Below are 16,981 nucleotides of genomic sequence, written 5' to 3'. Positions count from 1 at the left end.
CAGAACAGCTGTCTTAAGTGTGGCCAGAAAAGAAAGCCCGCTGCTGTCTGCGCCCTGTGCTGGGGACTGCGGACACCACATCTCTGTGGCTGTGTGCCAAGCTCTCCTCTGCCGCTTTCAGGGCAGAGGTATCAGTCTCCCTTGGCTGCATTCCCATCTGTACCAACGTGCCTGACATGGCACCACCTTCTGGAAGAGGCTTGTGGCCAGGCATGCCTCTAACCTCAAGAAAGGGTTCCAGCCTGAGGTCGTGGTCTCTGCCGCCTCCTGCCCCACACGTCCTACGTACTCAGACTCCTGTGTCTTCCTGGTCTCAAGGACAGGAAGGGATGCTGGAGGGGAACCTGTGAGGTGCAGTAAGGAGAGCTCCCCACCTCCTCAGCTGCCGCCTCTGGCTCAGAACCCGGGACAGGAGCCCACCGAAGCCAGCACAGGCAGCGGAGCAGGCAGGCAGTCAAGGGTTTCCAGGTCCCCCGGGGCTGATAATCACATTCTCCAGCCAGGTGCCGGCAATAGGGCTCCTTGCGTCCAACCTTCTTGGCTCTGGGCCAGCGTTTCCAGGCCTCCCTCCACCCCACGGTTCCTTCCTGTCATCTTTCCACCCAGAAGCCTGTTAACTGTTTTCCTGTGCTTTTATTCAGATTTCCAGGCACCCTGCATGTGTTAAACTTCAAAGAAAGTTTGCAGCCATAAGCACACTGGCGTAACAAGTGGAAGCGCCAAATGGCTGTGTTGGGAATGGTTTGTTAAAAATGAAGGAGCTGGACTTTCTCTCTCTCTCTCTCTCCCCTCTTCTTTCAAACGAAATTGCATTTGTGGCTGGATTGAGCCTCCCAGTATCAATCCTGAAATTTGTAAAGATGAAAAGCAGAACAGCGGCACAGTATTTAAAATGTAAAATGATTATGAAATGGCACTGGGCCAGTGTTTATGAATCATTGAATATGATCATAAAATCATAAAAAATAATCACCAAAAGGTAAATAAATTACCCAGCTTACTGCATCTTTTCATGAAGGGTCTGACACAAAAGCTGCGCCATGAATGATTTATGCCTGTTTTAACAATAATACTCGTTTTACTGAAAGATGGTCAGCACTTGGGCTGCTGTGGGCAACGTGCCAGTTGTCAAAAGGTTAATGTTTCAGCAGCAATACATTAAATTATGAATAATACCAGTCCCAAAATGGAAGGTTATTAGCTCAGTGTGCTTAATTAGCCTAGCTAGAACTTTGCCATCAAGTAGCAGTGCCCATTACTTGAGCAGTAGCTCTGATGGGTGCTGGCCACTTTGCTGGGGCACAGAGAGAGAGAGAGAGAGGAGCTACATGGGCACATCTCTGGGTAACCACATCTCCAAAGCTGGTTCTCAGGATATGAACCTGGCCTGCGGTTTATCCAGAGACTTTCCAGAAGCCAGGAGCAGGAGATTGTCTGGAAGAGCATGGTGCTTAGAGACCCACACACAAACAGCACAACCTGCTCCCACGTATGTTGGCTCCCGGAAAAAATGGAAAGGACCAGGCCCAGGTGGGCAGACCCACAGGCACTCTTCCAGCACAGGTGTTTATTGAATGGTTGCCATGTGCCCAGCCCTTACAAAATAGGTAACAGGACAGATGTGTCTTTAGATCCAAGAGAGAGAGAGGACAACCGAGTTGAACAGCTGGCCATGGGATAACTGCATTCATTACGGTCATAGGACTGCTGTGAAAGGTGAGGTTAGGAAGCCAACACCTACACGGGACTCTAGATAGGGATTCTTGAAGTGAGCTGCCGTTTGTTCTCTTGCTGAGGGGGCATAGGAATGAAGTAGGTGAATGTGGAAAGAAAGATCTTCCAAGGGGAGACTGTGAAAAGTGGGCTTCTATCTCCAGAAAGAATGGTGCCAGAGGAAAGTCATCCATTGCTTACAAGGAGTAATGGCAGGTTACCTGTCCTCCTGAGCCATGAGGCAGCCTCTGAGCAGACATCTTGCATATGTATGTGTTCATGTGCCTGCGTGTATGTGTCCACACTCAACCCTGCAAGCCTTCCCACTCCCTGGTCCCATCCTGGCATGACCCTGCCAGGTGCTCAGGTTTTGCACTCAACTGGGAGAGAAACTGGGGGCTCACCCATGGCTTGGAGATCCTATCGCTGGAGTTGAGCTGTCTGCCCTGTCACCCAACTCTACTTAGTACTATTAGTAGCTTGTTTTTCCAAGCCCTAAAATTCATTTTCTTTTCCCGCCTTGCTTCCAGAAAAATAAATAAAAGTGAACACATCACTCATTTAAGACGAGGAATGGAATTTAGGTTGCGTTTTTCTTTCTATTTTTATGATTAGTTAGAATTTTCCTGGGAACCCTGCCAGGAGGGCATTATGGTGAGATAATGTCCTGTATTTAATCAGTGCTGCAATGGCGAGCTGCGCTGGGTGGGGAGAGGCAAGCTAACGCATCCTTCTGTCCTGTTTCTGTTTGCAGGAGCCGACCGTGTCGCCCAAGATGAAGATGAGACTGACAGGCAGCATAGCTTCAGGCTTGAGTGACAGCGCACGAGTGGACAGGGCACAGCCGTGACGCCAGCTCTGCTTGCAGGACCCAGAGGCTGCCAAAGAAGCTGAAAGAGCAGGGGCCCCCACACTGACCCAGGTGGCCAGCTGGGGTTCTGCAGCCCCTGGACTCTATTGGCATCTTCCTCCTCACCATTCAGACTTCTCCTGGCCGGAGCTCCCATCTGGCTGTCACATGTGCGTCTCTCCTCGCTTTGCAACTTGAGCACCATGTGCCAGGGAACACTCAAGGCCCTTATGTGAACCTGGAGACCAGCACCAGGTAGGAACCAATGATCTCCTTCTCTCTGTGAGCCTGGGTCGCTCAGCGTTTCTCCCGGAGAAGCCTGCACTGCAGGCGAGAGCAGGCAGTGTGCAGTTTTCTGAGTTGATCGCGTTGGAACAGCTGTTGGATCCCTGGCTGGCTAGGGAAGGATTCCTGGTGCTAAACAAGGAAAGGCCTCCTGGGAGAGATGTCTGGGAGGAAGGAGAGAACTCAGCGGCTCAGGGGAAGAGCAGAAGGGGGAGCTTTTCCTCACCCTGAGAATGGGCACAAGTTGGCCTTTGTCTGCAGATAACATGGGTGGCCAGGAAGGCTGGTGTGGGGGGGGCTCCTGGAGCCCTTCCAGATTTTACTGTTGTCCCCCACTCAGCTCAGTGTCTGCCAGAGCCATCTGAGCAGGTGAGGGCTGCGGGGAGCACAGGATGCCCCCGAGCAACCTATAAATAGCAAGGCGAAGACAAACTGTTTATGGCTTAGCCTCATGAAGCCCATATACGTCTCTCCCAGGGCGCACACAAACAGGCGCAAGCTGGAGCCGGCCCACGTGTGTGTCCCAGGAGCGGGCATCCCAGACATTGTATTCGCGCTTGGCTTCCTTCTATGAAGGCATCCATTTGATGGAACGGTTCGTAACCAGCCCAGCAAGCCTCGTGTGGAGACAGAGCTCGCTTTTTCTTCTTCCTCTTCCTGTTTGCAGGGAGAATGGGGCCTTTCTCTTCTCGGGCCCCTTGCGCTCTCCAAAGTTGTCTCACAAGGTCATTGCCATCTGACAGCGCTCCTTTCAGTGCAAGGTTTGGTTGGAAACAATGCTCTGTTTTCTGGGGGGGTGGGAGTAGAGGAAGAGGGAGAAAGAGGGTGTGTGCTGCGGAGTCTCTGGGCCACCCCAAAACGTAAATGGGCTATTATTTCCCTCGATTTCTTCAGGCACCTGGATCTGCACGGTGTTGGCATGTATGTGCATATATGATCTCTACATGCCAACTGAGCAGAACAAGGGACTAGGGGCTAGAGATGTTCGTGTCTGGTTCTAAGCCGCTCACTCACTGCATGTCCCTGGACAAGTTGTGAAGCCGTTTACTATTCAGGGTCCTGCGTCCCAACTCATCTGTCTGTGAGATGCCTTAGTGGGCAAATGTTCTGTGACTGTGATTGCGAAGTGCTTTACACACAGCCCTGTACAGAACGTCTGGGCTGCCATCAGCACCGATTTCTGAGAGCAGTAAGAGGATGTGCTAAATGTTCTGTGGACCATCTGAAACCCTGACTTGGCTGGTTTGCATGAGCAGGAATGGAAAGTAGTGACAAGTAGAAGGGGCCCATTCTTAAAAAAAAAAAATCCTTCCTAGATGTTCTCTGGACTTTCAGCTGCAGCAATCATGGTTGCCACTGAATTATTATCTGGAAAATCAAGCAGTGCTTTGGAAACTATTTTGGGGATTTCTGAAAGAGGTCCCTATTCTGCAAACCGTTGGATCTAATGAGGGTTGAGGGTCACTCACTGAAACCAAAGTTTACTGTTTCGAGTCATAATTAATCATCAGCAAAAAAACAGAGAAAGTGGGTAGAATAAGCGACAGGGCTCAGCAAGGCCCAGTGCGTGGGATGCTAGGAGCCTGCTGGCATGGCCACTCAGGCTGGCGTTGGCCAGCTCCACAGGAGTGTGGCCCACTCGGCACAGCATGCTGGCCTTCTAGGAAGGTAAGTCACTTGCTGGTCCAAGAAAGAGGGATTCCTTGAGGTTCCGCCAAAAAGTGCAGCCAGAGCCAGGCCTAATATGGCGAAGGCCTCGGCCAGCTACTGTGTGGGTCTCCACCAGGTGGGTTTTCCCACGCTGCCTGGCCAGTGTGTATTTGCAAAGAGCTGGACACTGTAGTCTGCCTGGTTAGTGGGGTCTTCTTTAACTTCCTTTCCCCTCTTCTCTCCTGTCCCTTTCTCTCCTTCATTCCTTCCACAACCTGTTATAAAACATACTATCGATGATGAGGGTCATGCACACAGTTTGAAAGCAACTGGTCCCTGAGTTCAAAATGCTTTGCATCCCCCCAAAGACTGAGTGGACAGATAGCCACACCTACTCTTCAAGAGAGTTATTGTGATGAATTCAGAGAACATAGAGGAGGAGGAAAGAAAGTAGGCCTAGAGGGACTCTCAGAGGGGAACTGTCGGGTTGATGTCGATAGAGAGGGGGTCACAGGTGGTCTAGCAAGCATCCATAGATGCTTTGTTTACTGTGCTTGGAATTTGAGGAGGAATCGAGGCCAGAGATGAGGTTATCAGTCACTAGCCTCAAGGCAAGCACAACTTAAGTTCTGAAATATTTCCTTATCCTTATAGCTAGCATTCAGTTTCCCAGGTCTGGACACAACAGCATGTGGACTCTCCAAGTTTTGTCATTCAGTAACAAAATATCAGAATCATTATTAAAGGGTTCTGGTCAGTCTTGCAGGACGATCTGGAGACACAGGCCCTGAATCTACCAGGAGAGCCTTGCCCACGATGTTCACCCTGATTCATGCCAGTCAGTGTAGGGTCAGTGGACAGTGCAGTCACCCCACTAATGGTTTAGTGACCACGGAGTCCATGGTGTGACTTGCATTAAACCCTTTGTTTAGTGGCACAGCTAGCTCTGCAGGAGCTCAGCTTTCTCCTATTTGACTTCTTGGCAAAAAGATGTGCTGGATAAAAGAGAGGCAGGTCTGTGAAGGGGAGATACTCTGCTTGGCTTTGGAGTGGGTGTCTGTAGGCACATACCATGTTACATGCAAATGCAGAGGCCTCATCCAACCCGAGGCCTCCCAGTGAGCCACACCCTTCTGTTTCCAGCTCCTTCCCACTGGAGTGTGCTGCTGGGCCCCACCATGGATACTGATGTGCGTGATCTCCCTTTCAGGATCTGAATAGGGCAGAGACCCTCCAGCAGGCTGCCGGCCCGGCCAGCACTGTAGGGGTGGGAAGGCTGTGATAATGGTTTAAATTCCATTTGTTTACCCAGACCCATGTTCTCACCACCTGCTCTGACCTGTGAGGCCTGTAAAACTTTGTTTGAGGGTAGATTCCCTCTAGGCGCTTTGTCCCACTCATTTCTCCTCTGTCCTGCTCAGTACCTGGACCCAGCACTGACACAGAGAGCATACAAGTGATTGCTCTAATATTCCAGGCTCTATGTAATCTTTAAAACAAGAGAAATGAAAATCTTGTATGGCTTACTTACAAACTTTTTCATCTTTTATGATTCAAAACATTTCCTGGTCTTTGGACCATGTTAAGTTTCACACTGTGTTTAGAATTTGGTGACACTCAGTTTGACTACTGTTTATGAAGAGTCCAAAGTGACACGAACAAAGTAATCCTCCCCCTCCAAAAGATGAACAAAGGCCACTTGCTTAGAGAGTCCACAGGAGTCTCATCTGTCATGCCCCATGTTTAATTAGAGTTATAATCACCTCTCAGGGGGTGTCTCGAGGCTTCATTGATTCTACCAACTTCCCCATGACATATAAGACTCATGATGTTTAACATCTGTCGCCTGGGGGCTTTGAGTGGAAGGAATTCCTCTTGCACTCTGAGAGGATGAGGCGTTTCTGAAGTCAACATAGAAAACAGTACCTGTTCTTTCAAAGTTGTCATTCACAGCCCTGTATGCCCAAGAACATGGCTCGTTAATGCTCCTTATGAGATCATCCTACTGAGGTCTGTCTAGCATTGTGATGCTGTGTGTTAGGCTGCTGCTGGTTATGGTGGCATCGCAATGGGGCACTGGTTCAAATCCTGGTTGCTCCACTTCCGACCCAGCTTCCTGCTACTGTGCCAGGAAAAGCAGCAGAGGATGGCCCAAGTGCTTGGGTCCCTGCACACATGTGAGAGGCCCAGATGAAGTTCCTGGGTTCAACCCTGTCCATTGTGGCCATCTAAGGGAGTAAACCAGTGTATGTATGTATCTCTCTCTCTCTTTCTCTCTTCCTCTTCCTGTAACCCAGCCTTCCAAATAAAATAAATAAATTGTAATATAAAATAAACCAAAAATATCCTGCTGAGCTGCCTTTCTCCATCTGTGGAGAAGGAAACTGTCCTCTGAGCAGACCTCATCAGGATCCTTTGCAGTCAGCTGCTCTGAGAACAGACCTAAGAGCCATAGAGACCATTCCAGAACTTTCCTACTTCCAAACCAGTCCTTCACATCAGGTACTGTGGCGTGACATCCTTGCCTCACAGCAGATCAGCAAATGTCTTACCATGTTTGTTATCTGTAAGTTACCTCCCTCACACACAATGGGTAATCCTATAGTCCTAGAAAACAAAGCAGCATTGCCAGGCATGGGGCTGGAGCTACTGTCCTAGACCAGGAATTCTCAATAGGAATGCTCTTGATATTTTTCACATGAAGATTTGTGGTTTTTTTGTTGAGATTGTCATTTTGAGTCGGTTGATTCTTTATCAATGGAGGAAATCTGCCTTATGCCCTGGATTGTATTTATTTGAATCCCTGGTCCTTACCCAAAATGACAACCCAAAAGTGTTTCTAAGGACTTCCAGATATTCCTGGGATCAGAGGTGGGGGGCAAAGCCACATGGAATCTAGTGTTCAGGCTTCGTGTAGAACAGGGGTGGAGACCTGAGGCTGTGGGCTTTTCTCTTGGGGGTAAGAGTGGATTACATATGGGATTTGTCTGGCCTGGAAGAAATAGGAGACCCATGGCCTCGCAAGAAAGCTACTCAGCCCAGGAAATGCACTCCTCACAGGCTCACCTTTGCCACGTTTTAGATCAGAGGATCACTCAGATGCAACGCTGGCCATGTCAAGGGAAGCAGTGACACAGAGGGAAGCTAGATTTCCTTACCCAACTCTTTCGCATCCTGCTCATGCACTTTGTCTGTCACATCACAGAGGGGAGGGAGGTATCGTCAGCATTAAGTCCCCTAAAAACCCTTACTGCATGTTCTGCTAACCTCGATGGGGCTCCACCAAGGCAAGAGTGTTTATAAAACCATCCTCCCCGATTCTCCTCTGGAACCGAGGGAGCCGTGACACGTCACAAACGGTGATGTCAGCTCTTCTCAGCATTGTCATCACACCACATTTCAAAGAATGCCTTTTTCTAAGGAGCTCATTTCTGCAAGCAGTGACGAAGGGAGAACTTAGGGACCAGGGTGCTTTGTGCAAGCACACTTCCCTCAGGCCTGAGAAATACTGTTATGGGGTGTGAGTGAGATCACACCAGACATGTCTAAGGTTTATTAAGGAGTCTTTATTAACCAAGCTTGGTGATAACAGGACCCACTAGAAATAGCAAATCACAACTCCATATGACAGTCCATCAAAACCCCAAGAGGAGCAAATGGTCATTACCCTCAAGTCCATCCATGAGCTGAAGACCTATGTCCCAGCTTCCACAACAATATAAGTTATCCTAAGAGACATGCAACGAATAACCTGGACACACTTACAGAGCTGCAGACATTTACCTTTCCCTGGCTTCTCTGCCCATATTCCACTACTGCTAGGCCTCACCTCTGCTGGAACTCCCAATAGTACACACATTAGAAATACAAAGCGTCTTAGCATTGCTATCTTCATTGTCCCGCCCAAGCAGTGAACAGAGGGTGAGGAATACAGACACACAGGGGCCATGCTCAGGGGCTACCTGTCCTCAGAGGTACTTGGGCCGCCAAGAGTCGGAGTACCAGAGCTACGGAAACACATGACCAAGAGAGCGAGCCCCTCCTTATAGCCCCTTTATAGGGGCTTGTGAGGGGAGTGGTTATACAACAATGCAATACTGCCCCCTCTCAGGTGATAGGTGAGAGTCACAGGTGGGCAAGGAGGGAACACCTAGGCAGCTTCCAAGCTCGTGCCCTTGAACTAGCTGCCTAACTCACCACAATACAGCCTGCCAATACTCACTGCAGAATCTACATGAAAATTTGAAGTGGGGTCATGGGAATAGCATATAAAATTTGTTCTTCAAAAAGAGGTTGCTAAGTAGGATATTGTGCTGGGTACTCTGAGATATTTAGAGGCATCTGACCCACACCCAGGAGGCCCAGAGTTTTTTGTCTTGGCAGTAGAGCCAACAGGTAGCATCAACTTGCATAATTACAGGTCAGGGTCAGGCAACCTTCACAGCAAAGGCATCCAGAACAGGGCCATAGGAAAAGCTGAACTCTGCACCCAGTGGCCCAAGGCTCGACCACAGATGCTGGACGGGTGTGTCAATGATGTGACCCAGAACATCCCTTTACCTTCTTTTCCACGGAAACACAGACGATAAAGAGTAGGTAGGTTTTAGAGAGATGCTTGGTTATATATGGAGGTACTTCCAGAAGTGGTGGAAGACAGAACTGAAAGCATGAATGAACTTATTTTTAGTATAAAAATTGTTTTTGAAATCCATGCAGTTTTTTTCATAATATGCATTTTCCATGTGTTAGGAGAAAAAAGATCTCATGGGAAAGACGATGAACTATGAATTTGTCTATTAGTATTTAGTTGACTAATTGGTGTCAGTGTAAAGGACAGTGTGTCTAGGGACATCAAAGTTTTCATGTTTCTTTTTTTTTTTAAGATTTATTTATTTGAAAGTCAGAGTTACACAGAGTGGGGCTGGCATTGCAGAGCATTGCAGGTTAAGCCATCACCCATCCCACGTAGCTGGTTTGTGTCCTCACTGCTCCACTCCCAATCCAGCTCCTTGCTACTGCATCTGGAAAAGCATCAGAAGACAGCCCAAGTCCTCTGACCTCCGCTACCATGGGGGAAGTGTGAGCGGAGTTCCAAAGCCCTGCTTCTGCCTGGTGTACTCATGGCAGATGTGGGCATTTTGGGGGTGAATCAGCAGATGTTTTAAATTTATTTTTTATTTGAAAGGCAGAGTTACCACAGAGAGAGAAGGAAGGAAGGGGAGAGATCAGGAGAAAGAGATCTTTCATCTTCTGATTTACCCCCCAGATGGCCCCAGTGGCCAAAGCTGGGAGCCGGGAACTTCTTCCAGTCTCCCACATGGGTGGGTGAAGGGGCCCGAGCACTTGGGCCATCTTTTGCTGCTTTTCCAGGCCATTAGCAGGGAGCTGGATTGTAAGTGGGGTGGCTAAGGCACAAGCCAGCGCCCATGTCTGATTTCAGCAACACAGACTCACCCTGCTACACTGAGGCACTGGCCCCATCTATAATTATAAATATTTTTTAAATAAAGTTAAAAAATAATGAAATATATCAGTTTGGGCTACTGTGTGAAATGTCATGGACTGGATTACTTTTCCTTCTCACAATTCTGGAAGCTGGCAGGTTCAAGGTCAGGGTGCTCGTGGATTTGGTTCCCAGTGAGGGCTCTCTTGGGGGTGGGGCAGGAACATTCAGGAACATTCAGGCAGGAACATTCAAGTCCATCAGGCTTTCCTGGCCAGCCAGAAGCGGAGGCCAGGCAGGCTACTCCATGCATGGCAGAAGGGGCAGGCAATAGTAGGAGGCGTCCACAAGTATTCTAAGAAAAATACAAGGAACATGGAAGAAGCCACAGAAGCCAGGCCACTGGGGCGGAGAGAGTGGACGCCAATAACTGACATTTTTTTCCTTGGCCCATGGCCCTGTAAGAAGAATGTCAGACATGCACCATGCAACAGGAAGGCCAAAGGGACTCAGAACCAGGTCACGTGAAGCAGAGCTGCAGGAAGTGGCAGTTCCTAGCTTTAGAAAGATCAGAGAGAGGGAGACAGAACAGGAAAAAGGGCACCTGCATCAGGAAACTTGCTCTGTGTTGCCCTTGCAGGGTGGCACTAGGACTGTGAGCAGCCACAAAAAAGGCAAGGAGGGCTCTGCAGCACTGGAGTTACTCAAACATGGCTGGAAAATATGCTTGCATGTTCTTCAGCAGCTTGGGTGGTGACTGGGAACAGTTTGTGCATCAGGCAGGTAGTAGAATCATACTAGAATCAAAGAAAGTGTTGTTGTTGTTGCTTAACAGAAGGAAGGGCATGAGCGTTGGGAGGTTTCCATGTAGAAATGGATCAAAAAAGATGTGAGTGGTGGAGACAGGCAGGTCATGGGGTCTGCAGAGGGGAGAGGTGAGTAAGCGGAGGATCATGGGATCGGGGAGGGGGACCTAGACGCATCAGACTTTATGGCCACAAGGACCAGGGCTGGACCAGGCCAAAGCCAGAAGCCAGGACCTTCATCCGAGTCTCCCACCTAGCCATCCGGGCCTGAAGTACTTAGGCCATCTTCCACTGCTTTTCCTGGGTCATTACCAAGGAGCTGAATTAGAAGTGCAGCAGCCGGGCCATGAACTGGCTTCCATATGGGATATCAGTTTTGTGGATGGTGGCTTTACCTAATACAGCTCAACACCAGCCCCATGAAATCTTTTGCTGAAAAGTAAGAAGCTAAGGTTTGGTGAGGGTTGAAGAGTGTGGAAAAGGTGTGGAGTCATGGGCTTAGGGAGTTTGTTGAAAAAATCAGCAGTCACTTATAATAGGCTGTTGCTTTGGGGACTTTGTTTAAAAGGGAATGTAAATTCCAGGCTCGTGGAGGTGAGTAATCATAGGATCAGACTGTGAGCTCTCAATGTTCCCTAAGTGGCTGCAGCATCCCGGGCTGGGACAAGCTGAAGTCAGGATCCAGGAACTCCATCTTTGCTTTCCAGGCACATAAGCAGGGAGCTGGATTGGAAATGGAGCAGGCGACAGTTGAATCATGGCTCTGATACCGGATAATGATGCCATAGGTGACAGCTGAATCTGCTGTGCCAGGATACGGGCCCCTGTAATTTACGTTAAGAGAGATACACTGAATTTTTTCATGTATTTTCTTCCATTTTTTTTTTCTCATTTACTCCCCAGTACATGTTAACTATGTTTGTGGGAAATAATGGCATTGGCTTGCATTAGTTTCACTCTGTTGACCCAATGTGACCTCTCCTTGAGCCTGTTTAACTCTGAAATCTTCAGATAATTCCTAAGTCCATGGGAGATCTCTGCAAACAGACTTGTGTCAGTAGAGATTGCTTGCTTCCTCATTCTTGCACAATTTTTAAATATAACTTAAACACCAGTAAAAATATCTTCAACTTTTTCAACTAAATTTTTCTGATGGATACAGCTGATTGCAAGGGTATCTGCAATTAAAAGCTAAAAGAGGAGAGTCATTTTGTTAAGAACTTGGTCAAGGGCCCGACAAGATAACCTAGTGCTAAATGCTCACCATGCATGTGCTGGGTTCCATGTGGGCATCAGTTTGAGTTCTGACTGCTCCACTTCCCGTCCAGCTCCCTGCTTGTGGCCTGTGAAAGCAGTTGAGGACAGCCCAAAGCCTTGGGACCCTGCACCCTCATGGGAGACCCGGAAGAAGCTCCTGGTTTTGGATTGGCTCAGCTCTGGCTGTTGCGGCCACTTGCGGAGTGAACCAGCAGATGGAAGATCTTTCTTCTGTCTCTCCTCTCTGTACATCTGACTCTCCAATAAAAATAAATAAATCTTTAAAAATTTGGGGGGCGGGGGACATTTGGCACAGCTGTTGTGATTGTGCTAAATGTCCCACAGCCCCTGTTAGAGTGTCTGTGGTTCAAGTCCCAGCTTTGCTTCCTACTAATGAGCATCGTGAGAAGCAGCAAGTGACAGCCCACGTGTGTGATCCCTGCGACCCAGGTGGGGGGCCAGATGGAGCTGTGGGCTCCCAGCTTTGGTCTGGCCCAACCCTGCCTGAGGCAGGTTCAAAAAAAGAAATGAAAAAGAACTTGAAGAGATAGAAAGAGAAGAATTCATCTCTTTAGAAAGAAAAAAGAAAGCTGGTAACATCCTAATCTCCAATTTTACCTGGTTGGGGTGGGGGCAATAACAGCTAAATCATTTCTGGAAGAATCTGTTATGAATACAGTGTTGGGAACTCACATCACTTGATAGAACAAGTCCTGTCAAACTGATTCATTTCCTTCCATGAAAGAATAACAAGATTTTTAGCAAATTGAGGGGATATGATAAATGTAATCTTTGTTTTATTTAGCAAGATGCTGGAACCTGTCGCTCCTGACATGTTGGCCAATAAATGCAGAAAATCCAGGGATGAGCACTCGCCATCCAGTGGGCAATCAAGCTCCTGTCCTGGGGTTCAGGTTGAACGCCACACCCTGTAAGAGAGGTCTGACAGCAGAGGAGCTTACCTGAGCTGCTCTAAGGGATGGAAGGATCCTGCACTGAGGGTCTGTGAGTACTGGCACGTGGGTCTGATGATGGGCTTGTCCTTTGTGGTGTTGATGACTGAGTCACCCACAGAAAAGCAATGATGATTCTATGATTTCTGCAAAAGAAAGTCGACGCTGGCTGCTCAGCAGCCTTGCAGACCCTCCCCCCAAGAACTTCCCAACAGCACCAGTTCACAGGCTTCTCCATCACCAACCATCAGGGAGGAAACGAGGAGACAGCAACTCTGAAGGCAGGTGAGATGTGTGGAAATAGATCTGTCCTGCTCTCAGCGACCAAAAGGGGAAGACCCTTGTGGGCCTTCTGTGCCTCCCAGGGGACTCCGAGTCCTTCGGTGATGCTGCTGCTGGGAGGCGAACTTGCTGGTTTGCAGGTCCACTCTACTCAAGGACTCCCCCACCCTGCCAGGCTGGGTAGCAGTGGTGTCATGTTAAGCCATCTGTGCCCTCAGCGCTCCTCCTGAGGACATCTGCGTTTGCTTGTGCTCCTCCAATCTCAGTGACATGATGCCTGGTGCTGGGTGTATGGGGTACCCAGACCTGGAGAAGATGCGTCCTTGATCCTGTCCTGTTTTCCCAGAACTGACATATTTTTTAACTTAGAGCCTCCAGACCATGAGAGTATTTCAAAAAGTTCATGGAAATGGAAGATAAGTTTATTAGGGTGCAGGAAAATGTTGAGCACTGTACAGATTCCCCACGTCCAACCCCGACATTTTCCAAAAACTTTTTGAAAACCTCTTCATTCCTGAAAAGAGCTTCTTAGATCTGCGAAGGCCCCTGTGGTTCATGGAAGCACTCTCACATTCCTTGGGTCATGACACTCCAGCCAGGTCCCAGCAACAAGTAAGCAGCATCAGGGTATGTTGAACCATTGCTGAACCATGCCATGGGCCAGGTATTACGGCAAACGCTTTGCACCTGCCACCTCATTCAGTCTCCAGACAACCCTATGGAGTAGGTGCTGTTATCTCTAGTCGATATGAAAACACACCTCAAGAATGATTCCACTGGCTGGAGGGACAGAGGTGGGACCAGGACACAGGGCTTTGACGATCTTGTCATGCTCTTCAGATTTGCTTCATTTTTCAATGTTAAGTAAAGCTCAAGTAGCTCTTCCTTATGTTTATTTATTTCTCTGTTTAGGAGGGTTTTTTTTTTTTGCTTTTATTTTGCATACATTTCATAGAAAATTGAGATACAGGAACATTCATTTTAGTGCCCCCCCCCAAAAAAGAAGCCAAACTCATAAGGATCTTCAAAAAAGCTTATCAAAGAACTGGATGTTTGGCATAGGAGTTAAGTGGCCCCTTGGGATGCCTGAATCCTGATTCTCTATCCATACCCCACACTGGAGTGCTGGAGTTCAAGCCCAATCCAACTGATGCATACCCTAGGAGGTAGCAGGTGACAGTTCAAGTTGATGTTTCGCTGTCATCCATGCCAGGAGATCCACATTGGGTCCCGGCCCCTGGATTTGTTAGCCTGGCACAATCCTATCTAGTATACACATTTAGGAAGTAAACCAGTGGCTAGACTATGAAAGACCTCTATCTTTTTAACAAAATAAGTAAAAATGAAGAAGAAACGATCATGAAGGGCGAGGCATTTGGCCCAGTGGTTAAGCCAGCAGTTAAGCGGCCCACCTTCCACATTAGCGTACCCAGGTTCGAGCCTTGACACAGGCTCCTGGATCCAGCTTCTGCCAGCACAGATCCTGGAAAGCAGCAGTGACGGCTCTTGTCGTCCACTCGGGCAGACCTGGACTGGACTTCTGGACTAGCCCTGGTCATTTACAGGTGCTTGTGGAGGGAGATATTTGTCTCTCTGCTTCTCAAAAAAAGAAAAAGAAAGAAAAAGAAAAAAAGAAAAGAAAAAAATGCACAGTGTGAAAAAACTACACAGATGGGCTTTTGTCTCCATGTTTCCAGGAATCTGTTAGAGCTCCCTGGTTTGTCGCTGGGAGAGACGCCCATCTCTGGCTCCTAGTTGTTGGCACTTTGTGTGGCATGTGTGTCATCAGCTGCCAGGACTGTGTCTCTGATGTGGCTATTTACCTTGACAGAGAAGTAGTAGATAGCTGAATCATATTTGTCATAAATTCAAGGATGGTAAAATGTAATCCTCAACCCACTTCCTGTTGTTGTTCTGTCATCGTCAGCCAGGACCACTCTTTTAACAAGTAGTACCGGAGGGACTTCTTGAAACACAGGCCTGATCTGAGAAGCACGGACTCCATGTCCTCAATGCCATTCCCTTGTTTAGCCTGTCAAGCGTTTGTCTCTGTGCTCGGAACAGCCTTCTGTCTGCCCTTCGGTGCCGTCTTGTCGTCGTCATCATCGTCATTATCATGATCATTATTCCCTCCTCACCACGGGCACATCGCTGAGCACCAATTAGCACTGTGAGCATCCAGAGAGATGAGTTCGGGGTAGACTCCATCTGGTGTTCTCCTTGGGGAAGCAGGTGGAGCAACATGTAGCAGTCATACAGATCTGCCTGTGTGTTCCCATCTCCCTGCAGGTATCGAGCCTGAAACACGACCTTATTTTCATGCTAGTATGCAGGGCGGGGATGATGTCCAGTGGGTTAAGCCGAAGCTTTGGATGATCGGAGTGCCTGGCTCAAGTCCTGCTAATGGGCATGGGGCAGAGGGCGATGGTCCAAGTACCTGAGTCCCAGGCTAAGTCAGGACATGAGAGACTTAGGTGGAATTCCAGGCTTCTGGTTTTAGCCTGGCCTAGTGCAGCTGGGCTGGGCATTTGGAGAGGAAACCAGTGGTTAGAAGAACTCTCTCTCCTTTTCCATGTGTCTATCTCCTTCTCTGTGTGTCTGTTTTTCAAATAGATAAATAAATAAATTCCTAAAAAAAAAAAACAAAAAAACAATGACAGCTGACTGGCATAGGTTCCAAAGACAGGGGCATCTGACGCCTACAGCTAGGGGCTAGGCACCTATGCCGCATCAGCCTCTGTGCTCCTGCTTGCTCAGGGCCCCACTGAGACCAAGATTATGACAGTGACACTGGGACCCTCCAGCACTGCTTCTGTTCAAGTTTGAAATACACACATACACACACATTATTAGAGAGCCTGACATGTTAGCCTAGTGGTTACATTTTCACTTTGCATCCACCAGGATCTCAAATGGGTACCAGTTCATGTCCCAGCTACTGAACTTCACATCCAGCTCCCTGTTTGTGGCCTGGAAAGCAATTGAGGATGGCTGAAAGCGTTGGGACCCTGTGCACCTGTGTGAGAGACCCAGAAGAAGCTCCTAGCTCCTGGCTTCAGATCAGATCAGCTTCTCCAGCCATTGTGACCACTTGGGAGTGAACCAGTAGATAGAGGATCTTTCTCTGTGTCTCTCCTACTCTCTGTAAATCTACCTTTCCAAGAAAAATGAATAAATCTTTAGAAAAAATGATTAGATTGATCCTCAGAATTCTCGAATGGCCTGATAGAGAATGTACAACAGCAAAGTCCTTCACCTGTAACACTTGGACACTTACAATAAAAACATGCCCAAAACATTTAGAAAGTTCTGGATTCCTGACATGGGTTTGAAACCTGAGGAGTAGAGGAGATCATCCATCTCCATGCTCCTGTGGGCAACCCCTCTGCCAGCTTGGCAGCTCGCTGAGGGAACAGAGATTCTCTCCTGACTGTGGCAGGGCCTGCTGACCTGGCACAGTGCCCACACTCTGGAGACCAGTAGTAGTGTCCCAGCTGTAGGTCTCAGTCAGCTCTTCCACATCACACTATGTCTCTGACATTCTACCCAACCCAGGGGTAACACACACAATAAGCTCTGCACGGTCTCCTGCAGAATCCCACCCCTGTACCTGTTGAGGATGTTAATGTCATACTTAATGATGCCTTTGTAACCTCACTCTTACAGGACAGGCCTGCGCCTCCCTCTGTCCTCACTCCAACCCCCATACTTACAGGTGGATGAGAGACTGGTACCATGTCAT

At 48.4% G+C, this 16,981-nt stretch overlaps 1 protein-coding gene across 1 annotated transcript in view; it reads left to right on the top strand.

Annotated features, from left to right (window-relative positions):
- The first annotated feature begins 2,470 nt into the window (after nt 1-2,470).
- ZFHX3 (zinc finger homeobox 3) overlaps nt 2,471-16,981 on the top strand; it is a 269,914-nt gene continuing 255,403 nt past the window's right edge. The window contains exon 1 of the mRNA XM_058675107.1: nt 2,471-2,818. The gene's annotated coding sequence lies outside the window, so the exon portion shown is untranslated. The remainder of the gene's footprint in view (nt 2,819-16,981) is intronic.

Source organism: Ochotona princeps, chromosome 16 (assembly GCF_030435755.1).
Source record: "Ochotona princeps isolate mOchPri1 chromosome 16, mOchPri1.hap1, whole genome shotgun sequence".
NCBI classification, from domain to species: domain Eukaryota; kingdom Metazoa; phylum Chordata; class Mammalia; order Lagomorpha; family Ochotonidae; genus Ochotona; species Ochotona princeps.
Note: the sequence above shows the minus strand (reverse complement) of the source record. Positions and strands in the feature narration are given on the sequence as shown.